A 20,085-nucleotide genomic window follows, 5' to 3' on the forward strand; every position below is an offset into this window, starting at 1 on the left:
TCAATGACAAAGTGAATCGGGACATCCTGCAAGGATCTAAATGTTTTGTTTATCTCTTTCAAGGGTGTTGTTGTATGGTTTTCGTTGTAATCCTTTTCACATCTATATGAAAACTTCCCGGCTTCTCAAAGAGAAAAAATAGTACAGCCCACAATCCTCTAAAAAAACGCAGCCCGCGAGGTCCTCTGCGCCCACTCCGGTTCGCCTGCCCGCCCACCTAATGCCGGTCAACCGCCACCATGATGGGGTTTGACGGGCCTTGCGTCGAGATGGAGGTGACGATCGAAGCCGTCATGGGGGTCGGGTGGATGACAACGTCGAGCGACGGTGGCGCTTCTGAAAGTGCATCTAGCCCCTATGTGTGGTTTTGGTAATTAATGACATACCTATGGACTAACAATGGTGTTGAGTTTGTTAGTATGTTGTTCCATATATGATGCATGGATGAGAGATATGTATGAGCTTTAGGTAAATGGAGAGATTGAAAATGCATCGAGATGAATAAGCTCTAGGTGATGCTCGGGTAAGTGATGACAATGCCTATGAACTAACAATTATATTGAGAATTGCTATTAGGTTATTCCATAGGAGATGCATCAATGATGAAGCATGGATTCTTTGAGATATGTTATGAGTTCAAAGAATTGCATCAAAAGTCATTGAGATTTTAGTGATGCTCATAAGAAGAAGAAGAAGCTCAATAAGATTAGCAATAAGTTTGAAGGCTAAGTTACTTGTGGAGATCAAGTAAGTAAAGGTATGACTTGTCAATAAAGTTTTATGGACTAACCCGTGTGCTATGTGTTTAAGAATGAGTGGGGTTAAGTTCTATATGAAGATTGACAATATGCATGAAGGCTAATAAGTTACTTGTGGAGATCAAGTAACTTAAGGTATAAATATTGTCATTTAGGTTTTTATGGACTAACCCATGTGGTTTGTGCTTGAGAGTGAGTTGGGGTTAGGATCCATAAGAAGGCATAAGTTAAATTGAAATCATATATGCCAAAAGTGAAGAATAAGAGTGGACTCCATATTTGATAAAATGAATTCCTTGAAGATGTCGAATACAAAGTGGTTTTCTATGGCAAGACAGTGAAGGGCAAGCAAGACTCGGCTGCGATGGACCATCTGTGGTGAAGGGCAAGCAAATGGCTTGGCGCCGAAGGACCAAGGCGGTGGTGAAGAGTGAGTGAAGGCTTTGTGCCGATGGACCGTGCGAGGCCATGGGAAACTATAGATGATTCACATCAATCATATGAAGAATCAAGTGAAGAATATGTGGAAGTTGGCAACCCTTAAAGTTTGAAAGAAAGAAGCGGTACTTGAAAGTTTTCAAATGCTCAAAGTGGTTCAAATGAGTTTTATCTTTGAATTTGAGTGTAGGTATGCCGCATTATTAAGAACAATGCAACATGAGCTAATTGTCGTGTCTCAGTGCTCAAGAGTATCTAACCAAACCCAAGTGAGAGTTCTTTTTAGAAATCCCGATGTGGAAAGTGTGGAAGTGTTCGAATTGAGTTTCGGAGTGTTCCTAATTTGATCATATGTGTTTTAGGTCATGAATTTAGTTGAAATGTGTAGCCCTCTGAATACGCTTTCCATAGAGTTCAAAATCGTCAAAATCGGACTTCGGGATAAAAAATTATCGTCGTTTTTCAGAGGTCAGCTGTGCTGAACCCGGATATTCCTGTGAAGGCCGGATACTCCGGGCTGGCCGGAGACTCTGGGTGAGTCTCCGTCAGAGGCTCTCGGTTTGGGCTGTTCCAGTTGACTCGGATACTCCGGTGTACCCCGGAGACTCCGGGTAAGACCAGAAAAGTTGAGTAACGACTAGTTTTTTGAAGTGGGCTATTTATAGCCCCTCATCCCCATCTTTTTGGGCTGCTGCAAGGGCACGAAAGAAACACATTTTAGAGCCAAAAGAAGTCCCTCCCACTCCATTCTAGTGTGTGATTTGAGAAGAAAAGTGAGTTGGGTTGAGCGATTGGAAGATTGAGTGCAAGTGAGCCAAATCCAATCTTGAGCACTCGAGTTCATCGGCAAGAAGTTCGATTGCGTTTGTTACTCTTGGAGGTGAAGCCTCCTAGCCGTCTAGGTGTTGCCCGGTGAGCTCCCGCGCATGTGGTGAGCTACGGGAAAGTTTGTGAAGGTCGATCTCGTCTCCGAAACGGAAGAGATAAAGCTAGTGGATCGAGGAATGCGGTTGAAAGAGACCCGGCTCGTTGGAGCTTCCTCAACGGAGACGTAGGATTCACGGTGGTGAATCTGAACTTCGGCAAACAAATTTTGTGTCTTCTCTTTTATTCCTCTACTTTTGAGTTCTTGCTCAATCTTTGTGCATATTGCTCGATCTACTTGTTTGTGTGTATTTGAGTGTAGGTTCTCCATGGATATACTTGGAATTATCTCCGGGAACACACGATATCACTTGGTTTGAGCTAGAACTCTCTACCTATCCTTTATATTCAGTTTCGGGCATAGTTCTGTATAGAACCCGGAGAATCCGGACTTTACCGGATACTCCTGATAAACAGTGATTTCAGTCGTGTGAACAGTGATTTCAGCCTTTTTCAATTTAAGTTTTATTGCGTATCTCTCGCTAGAATTGAATAATTTTTGTCACCTTAGTATTGTAACTTCTACACTTATTTAGAGTGATTGTGCACTAGTTGAGCCTAGGATATTTAGATTTTTCACTTGTGAAAAATCCGTTAATTTATATTCCGCTACAAGTTTAGGTCAACGATAAAAGGGGATGAATTTTTGTAAAAATACCTATTCACCCCCCTCTAGGCGACATCATTGTCCTTTCAGCTTCGGCATGCTGCTGGATGCCGCCACCCCTGACCGCAGCCTTGCCTCGCCTCACCGGTGTCCGGGAGCTCTTCGAGTGATGGCGCATAGCCCAACGGTGCGCGTGGCTGCTGCTTCATGTGCATGGAAGCTCGAAGCAAATCCAACAGCTGATGCTCGCCTCACTCCGCACCACGCCACGAGACGAAGTGAATCGGGCAGTGGATCCAATGGGAAAGCTTTGTGTTTGTTCTCTCTCTGTTTCCGGGATCTGCATAGCAACTACCTGCATGTTGTATTCGCTCGCAAATCTGCTTCAGCACATAAGGCTGACATCCATGCACGTTCGCAGAAGGCTCGCAAATTTGCTTTAGCGCAGAATTTTTTCTTCTTCCTCTCATTTTCCGATTTAATTGTTTGGTTCTTCAGCGCACCCAAATCCATGGCTCTATATGACCGTGATTAGCCAGCTAACTCCGATGAACTGAACTAACTGGTTTGGCGTTGCTTGCAGATGGACAAGGTGTCAATGCTTGGCGACATGATAAAGTACTTGAAGTAGCTGTAGGATTGAAAGTGTATCTAGGCCCCCTAAGTGGGTTTTGGCTTATTGATGACAAAACGATTAAGGGACTAATATATTTATTAAAGCTATAAACAGGTTTTAGTCTCATTTGTGAAGACACACGATGAATGACGTCCCTCAAAAAGAAAAGAGAAGCGGTTTATAGTACTCAATAGGATTTAATTTGTTTTATCTTTGAAATTAAGTCTATGATAGCCGTACTATCAAAAATGATGTAATTGTTAGCTTTGATAGTGTCTCAATGCTCAAAGTAACCTATTAGAACCAATAGTTGAGAGACACATTCACCCATAGACACTGGGAAAAATAGGCAAAGTGTGCTGAGTCCGGAGTCTCCGGTGTTGACCGGATACTCTGTTACTTAGTGTTTTAGGTCGGAGTCTCCGAGAGAGACTCCGCCAGAGAGCCTTAGTTCCGATTTATTTTTAATTGTCTGGAGTCTTCAGTGTTTACGGATACTCCAGTAGTTGGTGAATTTTGGTCGAAGTCTCCAAGAAAATCTCCGGCAAAGAGCCTCGGTTAAGCTTTTATTTTTTAAAAGAAAAAGATCGGAGTCTCCGGTGTTCACCGGATACTCCGGGTAGATGAAGTTGTTGGCCGGAGTCTCCGAGAGAGACTCTGCCAGAGAGTTTCAGTTAGCATTTAATTTAAATGACCAAAGTCTCCGGTGTTCACCGGATACTCCGGTACCTGGAGAGGCCAGAGAGTCCAGCAAGTCTCCAAACTATTTCTTCGTGGTGACTAAGTTCTACTCGAAGACTCCGGTGTTCATCGGATACTCTGGGTAGTCAACAGAACCATAACGGCTAGTTCTAACATCGTTCTGAGCCCATTTTGGATTTCAGGCCGGAGACTCCGGTGTTCACCGGATACTCCAGTGTAGATGAGTCAGAACAGTAACTGCTAGTTTTTTAGGGTTAGCTATATATACCCCCACACCCCTATCATTTATTGCTTGCTGTTGCTGCTGAGCTCCACTTTGAAAAAGCTTCCTAAGAGCATTCAAGAGCCCTCCAAACATCTCTAGTGCTTAGTTTTGCGCTAATTTTGAGAGATTGTGTTTGGAAGTGAAATTGAGTTGTTGAGCATTGAGTTCGTCATCAAGCACACATTTGTGATCGTTTCTCTTAGAGCCTCGTGCTCCTAGACGGCAAGGCGTCGCCCGTAGAGCACCCAATCATTGTGGAGTGCCACGGGAAGTTTGTAATCGTCATCGACTTGAGTAAGAAAATCCAGCTTGATCTTTATGGTCGCTAGAAGAGGATAGGGTTGGAAAAGATCCGGCTCTTTGTGAGCTCCTCAACGGAGACGTAGGCACTTCTTTGTGAGGTGACCGAACTCTGAGATAAATTCTTGTCTCATCATTTGTGCAGGTTTTACTAGTTGTTGTAGTTTTGGGATTTTTCCCAAATTCTAGTATTTGTGAGAATCTTACTGCTAGCTATTGTTGTTTAAGCATTTTACTCATAATAGAACTAGTGTTATCTTTTAGTCTCTAGTAATACTTGCTTAGCTTCATTTGTTTTCGAAATCTTGTATAGCCCGAATATTCCGGACTAGACCGGATACTTCGGACAGACCGGAGTATCCAGCATCTGTTTAATCCGCTGCTAAGTTTTAATTTTCAGAAACACCTATTCACCCCCTCTAGGCAACTTTAAGTATATTCAATTGGTATCAGAGCCTAACCTCCTACAAGGCTTCACCGCTTGGAGGAAATCGATATGTCAACATCCGGAAGCCTGAGGGGTCCAAAAAATGATCCGTCGAAGAACGACGATGGTAATGGTAAGGGAAAGGGAAGTGAAATTCCTTTCAATTATGATCGTTTAAATTCTTAGAGCAATTACATCTCCGTACCATCCGGGCGTGCACCATTCTTTGATTGTATACATTATGCCGCTTGGAGGTAAAAAATGAAAATGCATTTAATATCTCTTCATCCAAGTATTTGGAAGATCATTTGCACAGGTTTTGACTTGCCGGATGAAGAACAAGAGCTTACCTCAAATGAAGAGCAAAATATGCACCGCAATGCTCAAGCTACAAGTATCTTACTTAGTGCCTTGAGTCCGGAGGAGTTCAACAAAGTAGATGGACTAGAAGAGGTTAAGCAAATTTGGGACACTCTTCAAGTTGCACACGAAGGCACTACAAGCGTGAGAGAGTCCAAGATAGAGCTACTTAAGGGCAAGCTAGGAAGATTTGTCATGGAAGACCATGAAACTCCCCAAGCCATGTATAATCGGATGATGGTGCTTGTAAACAAGCTAAGAGGGCTTGGGAGTGAAGACATTGATGATCACAAAGTGGCAAAAAGATTGCTTAGAGCTTTTGCTCCTAGAAATCCCACTTTGGTGACAGTTCTCCGAGAGAGAAGAGACTACAAAAGGTTCACACCGAGCAATGTGCTCAGGAGGATACTTGCCCATGAGCTCATGGAAGAAGAAACCAATGAAGTGAAGATTCATGACAAGCAAAGCTCAACCTCCAAGAACAAGGAGGTTGCATTCAAGACAAGTAAAAGCAAACAAATTCAAGAATCAAGTACAAGTGAAGAAGAAAGCTCCGAAGATGAAGAGATGACCTTCTTTGTGAAAATATTCAAGAAATTCATAAGGAAGAGTGGCTATTACAAATACAAGAGAGACATGTCCAAGAAGAGAACATCTAGGAGGGCATGCTATGAATGTGACGAAATTGGCCATTTTATAGTCGATTGTCATAACAAAAAGAAGAGAAAAGACAAGGAAGATAATAAGAGCAAGTATTCAAGAAGGACAAATACAAGACCCACAAGAAGAAATATTCGGGTTAAGCGCACATTGGAGAGGAGTGGGATTCAAATTCTGACTCCGACTCCGATGATGAAGGAGTTACCACTATTACCATCCGCGAGTCTACACCAAGAAAATCACTCTTAATGAGTGATGATGATGATGACTCCCTCAAGTGCTTCATAGCTAAAGGCTACAAGGTAAAATCTCAATCCAAGCTCCTAGATAGTGATGGTGAGTATGATAGTGATTGTGATAATTTGTTTAAGGGCTTAAGTAAAAATGTCATGACTAAGATAAAAGAGCTAATGGATACAATAGATAGTCATGAGGAGACCCTTGAAAGACAAAATGACTTGCTCATCTTTGAGAAGGAGAGAAACCTTGAACTGGAGGAGCTCCTTGCTAAAGAGAAGGAGAAAGTTGAGAAATTGTCAAATGATTGTGATTTGGCCAATTCCTCAATTGCTAGTCATAAGAGTAACAATTCTACGCTTCAAGAGAAATTATCATATTTGGATAAAGATTATAAAACTCTTGAAATGCAAATTGATACCCTTAAGAGTAGCTCATCCAACTCTAATGAAGCAAACTTGCTATCTAGTGCCTCCACTAGTAATGGGTCTCTCGTTGTTTCAATATTGATATAAATGCTTGTACCACTAATGTTGAATTTTTGCAAGCATTACAAAAGAAAAATGAGAGGCTAAATACCTTGATCAAGTATGGGAGCATCAAAACCTATAAATCAAAAGAACTGTAAATTTCTACTTTTTATTTGCTTACACAAGGACTTCAATAATCGATATCAATTCGGTTCTAATGTACCTCTCAGATCACAATACAACATATATGAATTTGTTCCTTTAAGAGGAACAACCTTTTTTTAGTGCAATGAAGAACTGTTGTTTCATTTTAGTGCAGGCAAATAAATCTAATTATATTATGCAAGCAAAATTAATGGCTATATATAGGCAGATATATTATATCCTGTAGGCACATATACACTATTGTGTAGACAACTTTAGCACATATTGACTGAGTTATCTTCTACAATGAATAAGATCAACACTCAGAAATTTAATAAGCTTATTGTATGACTATTCAGAAGCAATACATTTATATATGACAAGTCTTTATATGAATTTTATAGGCATATCTTGTTTATTCATTATGCAGTTTCAGAAGCATTTTATCTATACATGACAAGTCTTTTATATAAATTTCATAAATGTATCTTTTTTTTTTTATCAATTATGCAGTTTCAGAAGCAATTTATTAATACATGACAAGCCTTTTATATGAATTTTATAAGCATATTTTTCTTATTAGTTATGCAGTTTCAAAAGCAATTCATTTATACATGACAAGCCTTTTATATGAATTTTCTAATTCACACTCTATTATGTGATATGTGAGCTTGTCTGCTTATGTATGTGTTTTTTAGTTTAAACTCTAGTGTTATATGCAGAACAGGTTAGGTATGTGATATAAGCACCTATCTAATTAGAAATTTATGAGGTAACTGTTTGAAATTGAGTAAATTTTGTGTGTTGTGTGTTATACGGAGATTGATCACTATGTTCATATTATCATATATGATAAATAGCACTAGAGATGAAAATTCGTATTTTTATAACATGTTCATATGAGATGCATATCATGTCAATATGTAAATATTTTACTTTTTTAAGAAAAAAGAGATGAAGCTCTAGCAGCTTTGTCTTGGTCAAAAATAATTCGGAGATCAATCATCTTATTTGTGTCCTCTTAAGCATTAGAGGCATCTTCGTAGACGTCAAGATTCTTCGGAGATTCGCTGACCAATTTATTCGCCAATTCATCTTGTGACCAAGCATAGTAAAACCGCTGCCGCTAAACAAAACCAGCCCCCGATTTGCCACGCGCGGTGCAGCGGAGCCAAGCGAGAACACAGGATGCATGCATGCATCTCCTCCTCCGTCACCAGATCGAACCTCGATCGCCGCCTGCGTCTCCGGCCAACTTGAGCAGATTATATGCATATCGCCTTTCCCGATGGCCTAACTGCGTCGCCTTCGCCTCGCTTTGCATACATTCTTCACCTTTGAACGAGATACCATTGGAAAGCAGCTGCAAAGTTTCAGTGCATGCCTAGCAAGCTGACATAGACCATACACTACTTGTGCCACAAATTATCATCTCGAGCATCTAACATGGAAATTATCATCTCAGGAGCAGACACCGAACAACTGATCCATTTCGGAAGAAAATCCCCTACCACCTTTTATCATTGCAGTATAGTATGCTCGTCCCACTAAGCTTCCACCCATCGAGAAAACCTCTAAGTTATTCATATTACTTAGAGAGATAATCCTTGTTGAGATACAATCTATGCATAATCATATTTCAACATAGTACAACACAGAGAAAAAGAAACACATAACGACCATTAAGGCTAAACGTCGCGTGTGGTGGCCTATTCACCAAAATCTAAAAACGAAGAACATAAGGCGCCAGTCCGGGAGACAACTCAAAAGGCAACCTCCATTTTTTTTGCTACGAGCAACTATTTATTAGGCTCTAGATATAGGGAATAAGTGAGTATGATACATAAGATTTTATTCACCTACGTGGAATTGCAGTGAGCATTCCTTACATTGGTGTAGACGCAGAAGGTGGACAGCCCGAAATGCTTCGGGTGATGGTAACCTATATCGTTCTTTACAGTGTAAAGAAAGATACCATGGCTTTCCAGAGCTAATAGTTTCAATCCTCATGAATGGTGCATCATTGGGGCCGAGAGTATATAGAGCACAGGCCTGCACTCTTCACTTCACCCAAACTCATAGTTCAGTCCAAGTTAGCTTGTCTTGAAGGTTACCAATCGTAGCTAACCATGTCAAGGGACCCACTTGTAGCAGGTAACGTAGTTCCAGATATCTTGGACCCATTTATCAAACAGCATCATTCAGAGTTATATACAACAATAGGGAACTGACTAATGGATCTGAGCTCAAGCCTTCGCAAGTAGCCAATGAACCAAGGATCGACTGGCCGTGACATGAGGACCCTTTACACTTTGGTGAGTTCATAACCACCTATGTACCTCATTGCAGCATTGAGTATGATTTTAAATTAAGATGCCAAGTTGGAACACTGTTTTTTTAATGAAAAAAATATTATATAACCTCATGACTGCAATATATAACTGTTCAGAGTATATCCACTTTGAAGTTACTTTCAGTATCTATAGATCACTGAAAGCCAAGAATGTGAACCTTGTGAAGTTTTGAAAGCTGTTCATATTGATTGAAAAAGACCGTTTGCACTTCCATATTTTGCCTCAAATATATCCCATAAATAAAGATGTTCTCCTTGTTTTTCGCTAGTGTCAACAAATATACCAGCACTTGGAACCATGATGATTACCTCAAACAATACATGTTACGGATGTGAATAATCTATATATTTTGTTGGCCTCATTAAAATGCTTTGAAAATAACAGGAAGTGACTAACATTTGAATGGATAAAGTTTGCAACTCTTCAATTTGCCTGAAAGAAGTGTCAAAGAATTCAACATCTCAGATGGCAGAGAATCTAGTTATACATAAATATTAACTTAGGGGGAAAATGTAAATTGCATCAATAGAAGACAACCAAATGTAGTGCACATTTTTAAAAAATGTATATGCTCAACACTATTTACTAATTTGTTTAATTAACTCTTATATATACTACATGGAAAATAGATAAATAAGACATAAAATTAGTGACAGGTCGTAATATGACCCGTCCATTATGATAACTGTGATGGGTCGTAGTTGTGATCCTTAGCCAATCATAAGTGATGGGTCGTAGTTGTGACCCGTCGCTAATAACCAACTCATCAGTGACGGATCATCCTAGAGAATCATTAGTGACAAATTAAGTTGTGACTCATCACTAATGATCAGTTTGATGAAAAAGAGCAGGTGAAAGAATTTTATTTAATCAATCATTAGATGTATTAGTCAATCAGTTTTCTATCGCAACTTAATTTTTTTCTTATATAGTAAATATATACATAGCATGATGCTATAATTTTTTTTCTCTTATTTTTTGTTACTTCAATAGCACTATAATATGAATCATTATATATTTCTGCTCAAGTTTGATGTAATGGATGACAGTTATGACACAAACATACGTTTCGAAAATGGTGCAGAAACATCAGGGGTGAGAACTCAATCTTTTAGGCCGTCTTTGGCCTAAAATTTTTTGGCAAACTCGATAAAGTGAGGGAGAAACGGATGTAACTTTTTCTATAGATGTCCGTAGAGTAAAAACAACGTCAAAATCGAAGTTCATATGTAAAAGTTATGTCTATTTTACCGAAGGTCACTCCAGATCACCTATCAAGTTACCATTTGGAGAAAAAAAAACCATGACCCGTCACTTATGACTTCCGGCAAAAAAATATTAAAAGGATAAAATATCTGGCTTTCTTCATACATACGTGAGGGTGAGGTGGTAAGAGGCAACACATACAAGGATGTCACGAGTTCGATTCCTACGGAACGTAGATTATAAAAACAGTGTGAAAAAATAGCATATGGCAAATGATGAGTGGTGATGGCCCTTGCGTTGGGATGATTCGTGTGAAAAAAATTATTTTTTAACTTTTTTCATATCAAAAAATGTCACTTATAAAAAAATAAGTGATGGGTCACAGTTATGACTCGTCACTTATGACCTTTATAAGTGACAGATCTTTACTTATTACTTATATCTAGTCATCAGTAACACGTTCAGAGTGACGGGTGACGCGTCCCTTATGATTTTTTTTTTCATGTAGTGATATACAAAGAATTATTATTTATGTTACTAAAGAAAATAACTAACTTACCACTAGGTGACGGTGGATCCCGACTCACCAAGTCCAAGAATTCCAACTAAAAGAGAATACCTCCATTGGTAAGACCTGAAACATTTGTGATGAATGGAATTTCCCATTACTTGCGTATGCCTCTAAGGTAGAAACAAAGCAAAATAATTGCTTATGGTTACAGTTGAGCTTAACTGCTTATACGTGCAGGTTGGTGACAGACATTCCAGGATCAATAGGTGTAAGCTTTGGTGAGTTTCCTCTCCTCTCTTACATCTCGTTTTCCCGATTTAAATGTTTCGTTGCAACTAAGTCCAACAACTTAAACTGTGCGGTGCTTTTATAACCCAACGAATCCAAGTTATGACTGTCAAAAAGGTACATGAGTAGTAATACAATAGTTACCATAGACTGGCACAATAGGCAGCTTATATTCACAGGTTTACAAACTGATGTTTTGCAGATAAATATTTGAATGACTGGCTTCAGCGTGTGCAATCTGGCTGTCAGTCTGCAGTCTCTAAATGTGATTTGGACAAATATATATTGTTAACTTAAAACCTTAAAGGATCAAAGACCAAATCTATGTAACGCTTCTAAACTTGGGAATAATATTTACATGAACTCGCTCTGAACTTTCTATTCAAACTATATTTCAGGAAATGAGGTAGTAAGCTATGGAAGTCCAAAGCCAACGGCTGGAATACATCGCTTTGTCTTTGTGCTTTTCCGCCAATCTGTCCGGCAGACTGTTTATGCACCAGGATGGAGACCAAATTTCAACACAAGGGACTTCTCAGCACTTCATAATCTAGGACCACCCGTGGCCTCAGTGTTCTTCAACTGCAAAGGGAGAACGGGTGCGGGGCAGACGATACATTAGATGAAATCGGAATAACCTCCTCTACAGGAGGACTGATGGAATGTTGCATGAGTCCAAGCACACTGAATGGGCAAATGCTGGGCCGCAACGTAGCATAATTTCTAGATTACTTTGGCACCTGTACAAGCTCTGACTACAGTACCATCAGTTGGCGCGGAATTAGGTAACACCTCGTTAACACGGTCCGTTAAGGATACTTATCGCTTTTGACAGTGACGCGTGACTTGTTTACAAGCAAACAAACAAAGGTTTTGACCGGTAACCTTGGGATCACCGTCCGGATGATTTATGAGCAAATCGACAAAAAACTACCACCCGAACCACAAGGATTCGAAGTAGCAGCAAAGAACTACCCTAAATTGAAGGAAAGTAAAGGAAAAACGAAAAGTAGATGCAATAGATGTGATTAACTGATAGATATGCAATCGGCCTTCACCCCTCAACTATTTATAAGGAGGGTATGGTCTTGACGCTAGGGAATCGAAGTAGGACTATTTCAACCCTAAACACGTTTTGTTCGGCCAAAATCGCGAAAGAGATCCGAACAAATCCACTTTGATTCGGTTTCGGATTGAAATCCATTTCGATTCGGTTTCGGATTGAAATCCACTTCGATTCGGTTTCGGATTGAACACTGGATGGTCTGGTGAGAACAAACTCCAGAACACCGAACCATCTGGTAAGTTCAGTCGGCCGAAACTCTAAGACTCGATCTTACACACACCGGATATTCCGATGTCACATTTATACTCACCGGAGTATGTCACTGGACCAATATTTATAGAGAGCAACTTTTGACAAGAGAACACACCTGTCCTCACCGAATGCTCCGGTGTACACCAGACACCCTCACCAGACTAATATTTGCAGAGAACAATTTTTTTGCAAAGTTTTCCTTTTGAACGCACCGGATGATCTGACCGGACAATTTTCAGCAGAGAACATTTTTTCGGCTAAAAATCTTCTTCTTCTCACCGGATAGTCCAGTGATACCCCAGAATCTCCACCGGACTATTTCTTCCAGAGAGCGAGTTTTCGGCGCAAATTGACCTTCTATATACCGAATAGTCCGACGTTTTTACTGGATCATTCGCCGGACCATTTTATACAGAGAGCACGATTTGCTGCACCAAATTCGCATCCCACTCTTCGGATAGTCCGGTGTTCAATGAGCTCCTCACTAGACTATTTTTTCTAGAAAGTATGTTTTCTGGCCAAAATCGAATTATAAGCACGGGATAGTCCAGCGATGACACGGCATTGATCACCGGACTATCATGTGTATAAAAAAATCTGATCGTGTCCTTTTTTACCATCAACACATGCCCCCCTATTTTTTGGTAAAGCTTGCGCACCGAAAAATATTTTTACACAGGATAATCACGAATACCTCATCTTCTACTCTAAGTTATGACATGTATTATCAAGCATCTTGCCAAACGCTCGGATAATAATTCGTCAAGTATTTCCCATTGATAACGCGAGGTATCTTGTCTCCTTATACATATTGCAGCATGTATGAATTCCCAGGCACAATTCCTACAACTTTAAAAGGACCTTCCAACTAGGAGACCACTTTCAATAGGTAAAATCGTCTTCCAAACTAAATCCCTATTTGAAACGATTTTGCCTTTACTTTCTTATTGTAGACTTTAGCTACTCTCAACTTATCCTTTTCATTTTCTCTCAAAGCTTTAAGCCTTTCATCATTGAGGTTATCTACTCTATATATCATTGCATTATAATAATCAATGGCTGACAAGTCATTTTATCGTACCACTCTCAATGCGCCAAGATTTACCTCAACGGGAAAAACGGCCTCTTGTCCATACACTAACTCATAAGGAGTAACCTTAATAGCACTATACTTAGGTATACGATGAGCCCACAATGCTTCACTCAAAACTTCATGCCACCTTTTTGGATGTTCTTCTATCTTCTTCTTTATAAGCTTAATCAAAATTTTATTGCTAGACTCGGCTTGTCCATTAGCCTGATCATAATATGATGAGGAATTGAGAAGCTTAATTCTAAGTGATTCGGCAAACTCATGCACTTGATGAGAAATAAAAGAATAACCTTAATCTGTAGTTAAAGTTTGTGGAATACCGAATTTATGAATAATATGTTCCAAAATAAACTTGATTACCTCTTTGTGTGTCATGTTCTTCAAGGGAACAGCATCGGTCCACTTTGTGAAGTAATCTGTAGCAATCAAAATAAAGCTATGACCTTTGGAAGATGAAGGATGAATTTGGCTGATGAAATCTAAAGCCCATCCTCTGAACGGTCATGGTTTGATGATAGAATTCAACATAGAAGCAGGAGCTAACTGTATATGACCAAATTTTTTATATGCTTCACATCCTTTGTAATATCTAGAACAATCATCAAACATAGTCGGCCAATAAATCCAGCTCTCCTTAACAACCATACCATTTTGTGAGCCGACTGATGTGTTCCACAAATACCTTCATGTACTTCACCTATAATAATTTTACTTTGCTCCGAACCTAGATATTTTGGAAGTAGCATATCTATGGTTCGACGATATAATTCACCATCCAACATCACATATTTTAAAGCTTGTCGTCTAGTCTTTCTATCTACAGATGAACTAGAATTTTCTAAATATTCGATCATTAGCTTTCTCCGATCACTAGGCATATGCAAATCTGATTTTTTGAGAAAAACCAAACCGTCTTCCTGTTGTTCGGCCAAAAGAACACTAGCACAAGCTAACAATGTTTTTTCTATCATAAAAAACATCCCTCTATTCACTCAATAACCAGATGCTTGCTATGCTAAATTATTTGCCTCATGTTCTCTTCTCTAGATATATGAACGATGGTGAAATCATCAAAACTTGCTATAATATCTAAGCATCTATCCAAATAGCTATTTAGTGACCCATCAAAGCGTTGATAAACTCTAGAAACTTGCTACACCACTAATAATGAATTACCAAACACTTCTACATGCGTCATGCCTATGGACTTTAAAATTTGCAAACCTAACAAAAGAGCTTCGTACTCGGCTTGATTGTTGGTACAAAAGTATTCTAAGCGAACCGATATTTCAAAAACAAGACCTCTAGGTGAAATTAAAACAATGCCAACACCTTGACCTTCTCTAGAAGCCGAGCCATCAAAGTATAATTTTCATGGACACACACTAATCAAACTAACCAATGCGTCACTATCAATACGATGATCAACAATAAAATCAGCAATGATTTGGCTTTTCATAAATCTTAACGGTTCATAAGCCAAAATCATATTCAATCAAAGCATAGGCCTACTTTCCAATTCTACCACTCAAAATCGGCTTTTGCAACATGTACTTAATAACATCGGTTTGGCATGCAATCACACAAGTACAAGAAAGTAAATAATATCTCAACTTGGTGCATGCATAGTATAAAGATTTTTCAATAAATGCATACCTTGTTTCCACATCCAAGAGACAATGGCTCAAATGAGTGATCGCATATTCTTTCCATTCGCTTTCTTGTGTAAAAACAACACCTATTGTTGTCTCATGTGCAGTAACATATAGCCGAAATGGAATCCCGGCCTTGGGCGCCATTAACACGGGAGGTGATGACAAATATTTTTTGATGTCATCAAAAGCTCATTGTTGTTCTGTCTCCAAAGTAAAATCGGCTTCTTTCTTTAACCGAAAGTATGGGAGTAAAAGGACTAATCTTGCCGAATAAGTTAGATATGAAACGCCTCAAATAATTGACCTTTTCCAATAATTTTTGGACATCTCTCTTTGATTGTGGTGCTCCCAACTTATCTATGGCTACTATTTTGTTAGGATATATCTATATGCCTCTTTCATGTATTATGAAACATAAGAATTTGCCCACCGATACACCAAAAGTACACTTAAGTGGGTTCATCTTTAAACCATACCGACGCATTCTTTCAAAAGCTAAATGCAAATCGGCTAAATGACTATCCATAGCATGCAATTTGATAAAAATATCATCGATATAAATCTCCAAGATGACACCAAGCAAATCATGAAAGATCAAATTCATGGCTATTTGATAAGTAGCACTGACATTCTTTAAACCAAATGTCATAACAACCCATTCAAATAAACCAACAAAACCCAGGCAACGGAAAGCTGTTTTAGACATATCCTCTTCGGCCATGAAAATTTGATTATAGCCCGCATTACCATCCAAAAAACTAATAACTCTATGACCTGAAACATCATTAATCAACATATCGGCGGTAGGCATAGGGTATTCATCTGTAGGAGTCATTTTATTTAAATCTCTAAAATCAATGCATACTCTCAACTTATCACTATTTTTCTTCTCAACTGAGAGAATATTAGATATCCATTTAGCATATTTACAAGGATGAATAAACCCCGCAGCGAGTAACCGGCTTATTTCTTCTTTGATTTGCCCATAGATGTTAGGATTAAACTTTCTAGCCGGTTGTTTGTGAGGTCTAAAACCCAACTTTATGGGAAGCCGATGCTCTACAAGCTCACGGCTAAGTCTCGGCATCTCATGATACTCCCAAGAGAAACAATTGATATATTCTTCGAGTAATGCAACCATTTCATCTTTTTGAACATCATGCATGTTTTTATTCACAAATGTTGGCTTAGGAATAGTATCATCTCCTATATCTACCTCTTCTAATGGATCAGCCGACGAAAAACCTTATCCTAGCTTTTCTATCTCATCAAAATCATCAATAATCTCATAAATATTGTTCTTTTTAAACCGATATCGCTCCACACGCTGTTGCAACCATTCTAAATTACTTTATTTATTCAATTATAACATTACATTGCCAAGCCAAGATGAAGAAATCAGCTGTACAGACACGGATACAAAACCATCTCTAGTAACACTAAGAAAATCATACCCTGAAAGGTCTTGACCGGAGAGACACTATACATTCCCATATTGCCAATCTACCGAAGCATCGACCAAAGCAACAAAAGTCAATGTATCCGCATGTACAACCTCTATTTCATCGTCTACCCATTGAATCAAGAATTGGTGCAAACTATAAGGTACACAACAATTTGCATGAATCCAATCACGGCCTAATAAAATGTTGTAGTTACCTTGCACGTTGGCGACGAAGAAGGCCGTAGGGACCGTCTTGCTCCCAACGATGAGCTCCATGGAAATTACGCCTTTTGCCTTGATAGGCTCGCTGGTGAAGCCATTAAGCACCAATTTGTCTTTACGAGCTCTTTGTCTTCTTTTCCTAGATTCTTGAAAACTGAATATGGTATTAAATTCACGGTGGCTCCACCATCCACTAGCATTCTCGAAATTGGCTTTCCATCAATATGCCCCTTGACATACAAGGTCTCAAATGTTGGCTAAATTCTTTGGGTTTTTCAAATATAGCTTCCTTCGGACCAAGATTTAGTTGAGCAACCTCTTCATCTACAACCCAAAATTTCGAAGGTAAAACAAAAACCATATTGATATCCATATTATCATGTGGTGGAATGCCATCTCTAAGAATTGGAGAGTCTCCTAGAATATCATCTTCATCATCACTAGATGTCACAATAGGCTCTATGACTTGCTTTACTCTCCATTCTTGCCGAATAGGCACCATCGGCTTAATTTCATTGAATACTTAATCTCTCACCTTTTCAGCCTGTGTTTCTCCCAACTCTTGCTTTCATAACCTTTGTAGCCTCCTCTTTTGGGAATGTGAGAGACCCCTAGGACACCACGGTGGTTGCGGCCTAGTCCCGGACAGCAAAGACTTCTCCTTTTTCAACCTTTCGATCGTCTGAACTAGCGATCGGCTTTGAACTAGAAGTGGCTTCTTGAACATTTGGCGACATGGGCCATTATACTACTATAGGTGGCACCTCCTTAAGCTCAAGATCAGTACCAACCACTCCTACAACTTCCCCTTTGTTGATGCCACTTGATCTGTCATTAGCCAATTGCTTTTGCACTTTGCTCTCATCAACAACCAACTGTTTTTCTTTCTGTTCCAGATCTGATTTCTCATTAGAAACTCTTGTGTTTTTCACACGATAAACCTTCTTAGCATGTCTCCTATCCCTCCTATCATTTGACTGATTTTTGGGATCAAACCAATCTTATCTAGGATGAGATAGTCTGTCGAACACCGAAGGTCGTGATGTTGTCCACCCCAGGTGAAATAGTGCAAATGGCATAGAAGGTGGTGCCCAAGGTGCACACCAACCCCACAACAGACATGGAAGACAAACCATCAGAGGAGACCCTCACATCATAGGCATTAGCGGCCCGAAAGGAGGGAACGGAGTTGCTGCAATATTATCCTCCCATTGCCTCCTCCTCCCTTCAAACTCACGCTTCGGAGATGATCTTGGACGTTAAGAGCATTGGGCTGGCTGGCCCTTTTTTTGGCCGGCCTTGCCACTCTCATACTTAGCCAAAAGTGTATCAAATGCAAGTTTTGTCTTCTCATGCTTCTTAATAGCTTTGCTCTTATCTTCATTCACTTTCCAACAACCAATTTCTGGACTTTTAGGTTTGATCATCCTTGGCCTTACATTATCATCACAGATTATCACACTCTTGACTTTAGTTGATTCAACTTGAGACGGCCAAACCAAGACATTCTTCCCTTCAAAGTTCATCGTGTTGATGGGGAATAGATCATTATCTAACTTCATCTTAGAATTTTCAGAAAACTTTAATCGTCCTTCATTAATGGCTGATTGAATCTGTCGATGAAAAATATTGCAATCATTAGTAGCGTGAGAATATGAATTATGCTATTTACAATATGCACATTTCTTAATCTCCTCAAGTGATGGAATAACATAATTAGGAGATAAAATAATTTGCTTTTCTTGTAACAAGAGATCAAATATCCTATCACATTTAGTGACATTGAATGTGAATTTCATCTCTTCTTGCCGATTCTTTTGTGGAGTCGGCTTCAATGCAGAGCACATGAATGGCTTAGATTTGGACTTCCATGTCCATTCAGCTACACACACGTCTACGCTATCATCATCTGACGAATCGTCCTCATATTCAACTACATTAACACCCGGATGATCCACCTTGTGTTTTTCACTAACCTTTGAACCTTTCTATGTTCTTTGGCACGATTTTCATGAGCCAGAGCCCGTTGCAACACTACTTAGCTCAGCCCACCTAGCCACGCGTGCTGCCAACCCGTGCACTCCGCACATGTCAACACGCCTTGTGGCTGCACCCAGCTCGCGCAGGCCCTCGCACACGTGCCCATACCAGTTGTGCCTTCCCATCTAGCGTGCCCCTATGTGCCACATGTCGCTCATCCTACACCGCGGTGCTTAGTAGTGTTCAGTAGTTTTCCAACAGCTATTGTTCAGTAATTTTTTAGTAATTTCTACGATTCATATGCTTTAATATGTCAATAGCTTTTGTTCTATAGTTCTCGCTCAGTAGTGTTTGGTAGTTTTTCAGTAGTAGTTGTCGTTCAGTAATTTATATGACTCGGATGCTTCAATATGTCAATAGTTTTGTTCAATAGGTCCCGCTCAGTAGTGGTCGGTAATTTTTTAGAATGTCAGTAGTTCAAAAATTATTTAGCAATGTCAATAGTCATTGCTATTATTAGTTTTTGATCAATAGTGTCAGTAGTTGTTCAATGGTTCTAAGTCATAGTAAAATTGTTCAATAGTTTGTGTTAGTAGTTATTAGTTGTGACAGTAGTATAAGTAGTGTTAGTTATTTTTTTATCAATAGTTGTCAGTAGTTCCAAGTTATTTAGTAGCTTTAGTACCTGATGCGAGGGGGGGGGGAGGACTAAGGGCACTGCAGGCAGGGGTGGGGTGGCAGCCAGGGCCGATACAGATGGGAGCGGGGGTGACACGTGGTGGGTACAGGGTTGGGGCATGTGGGGAGGGGGTCGGGAGCGGGGCACGTGACGTGCGCAGAGCTAAAGTGCGTGGGTGTGTGAGGCAGGGGTTAGGGGCAGGGACACGTGTCGTGCACGGGAGGCGGTCAGGGGCAGGGTGTGCTGGGCTCAGGTGGGCTGTGCTATAGCGGGTGGGCTAGGCATGGCAGATGTAGAATAGCACTACCATATGTGTGTACGGTGAGTCTAAAATACTCATGCGCGTATAGCAGACTCACGTTATGCACAAGCTGGGTGCAGGCACCTGCTCTTCTCTTCACCACCTGCATGCGCAAAAAAAGGAGCC

The 20,085-nt window shown here is 39.8% G+C and overlaps 1 pseudogene; it reads left to right on the top strand.

The window, feature by feature from the left end:
* The first annotated feature begins 9,036 nt into the window (after positions 1-9,036).
* Positions 9,037-12,151, top strand: LOC133921821 (protein VERNALIZATION 3-like; annotated as a pseudogene).
* The last annotated feature ends 7,934 nt before the right edge of the window (positions 12,152-20,085 follow it).

Source organism: Phragmites australis, chromosome 6, assembly GCF_958298935.1.
Source record: "Phragmites australis chromosome 6, lpPhrAust1.1, whole genome shotgun sequence".
Classification (NCBI taxonomy): domain Eukaryota; kingdom Viridiplantae; phylum Streptophyta; class Magnoliopsida; order Poales; family Poaceae; genus Phragmites; species Phragmites australis.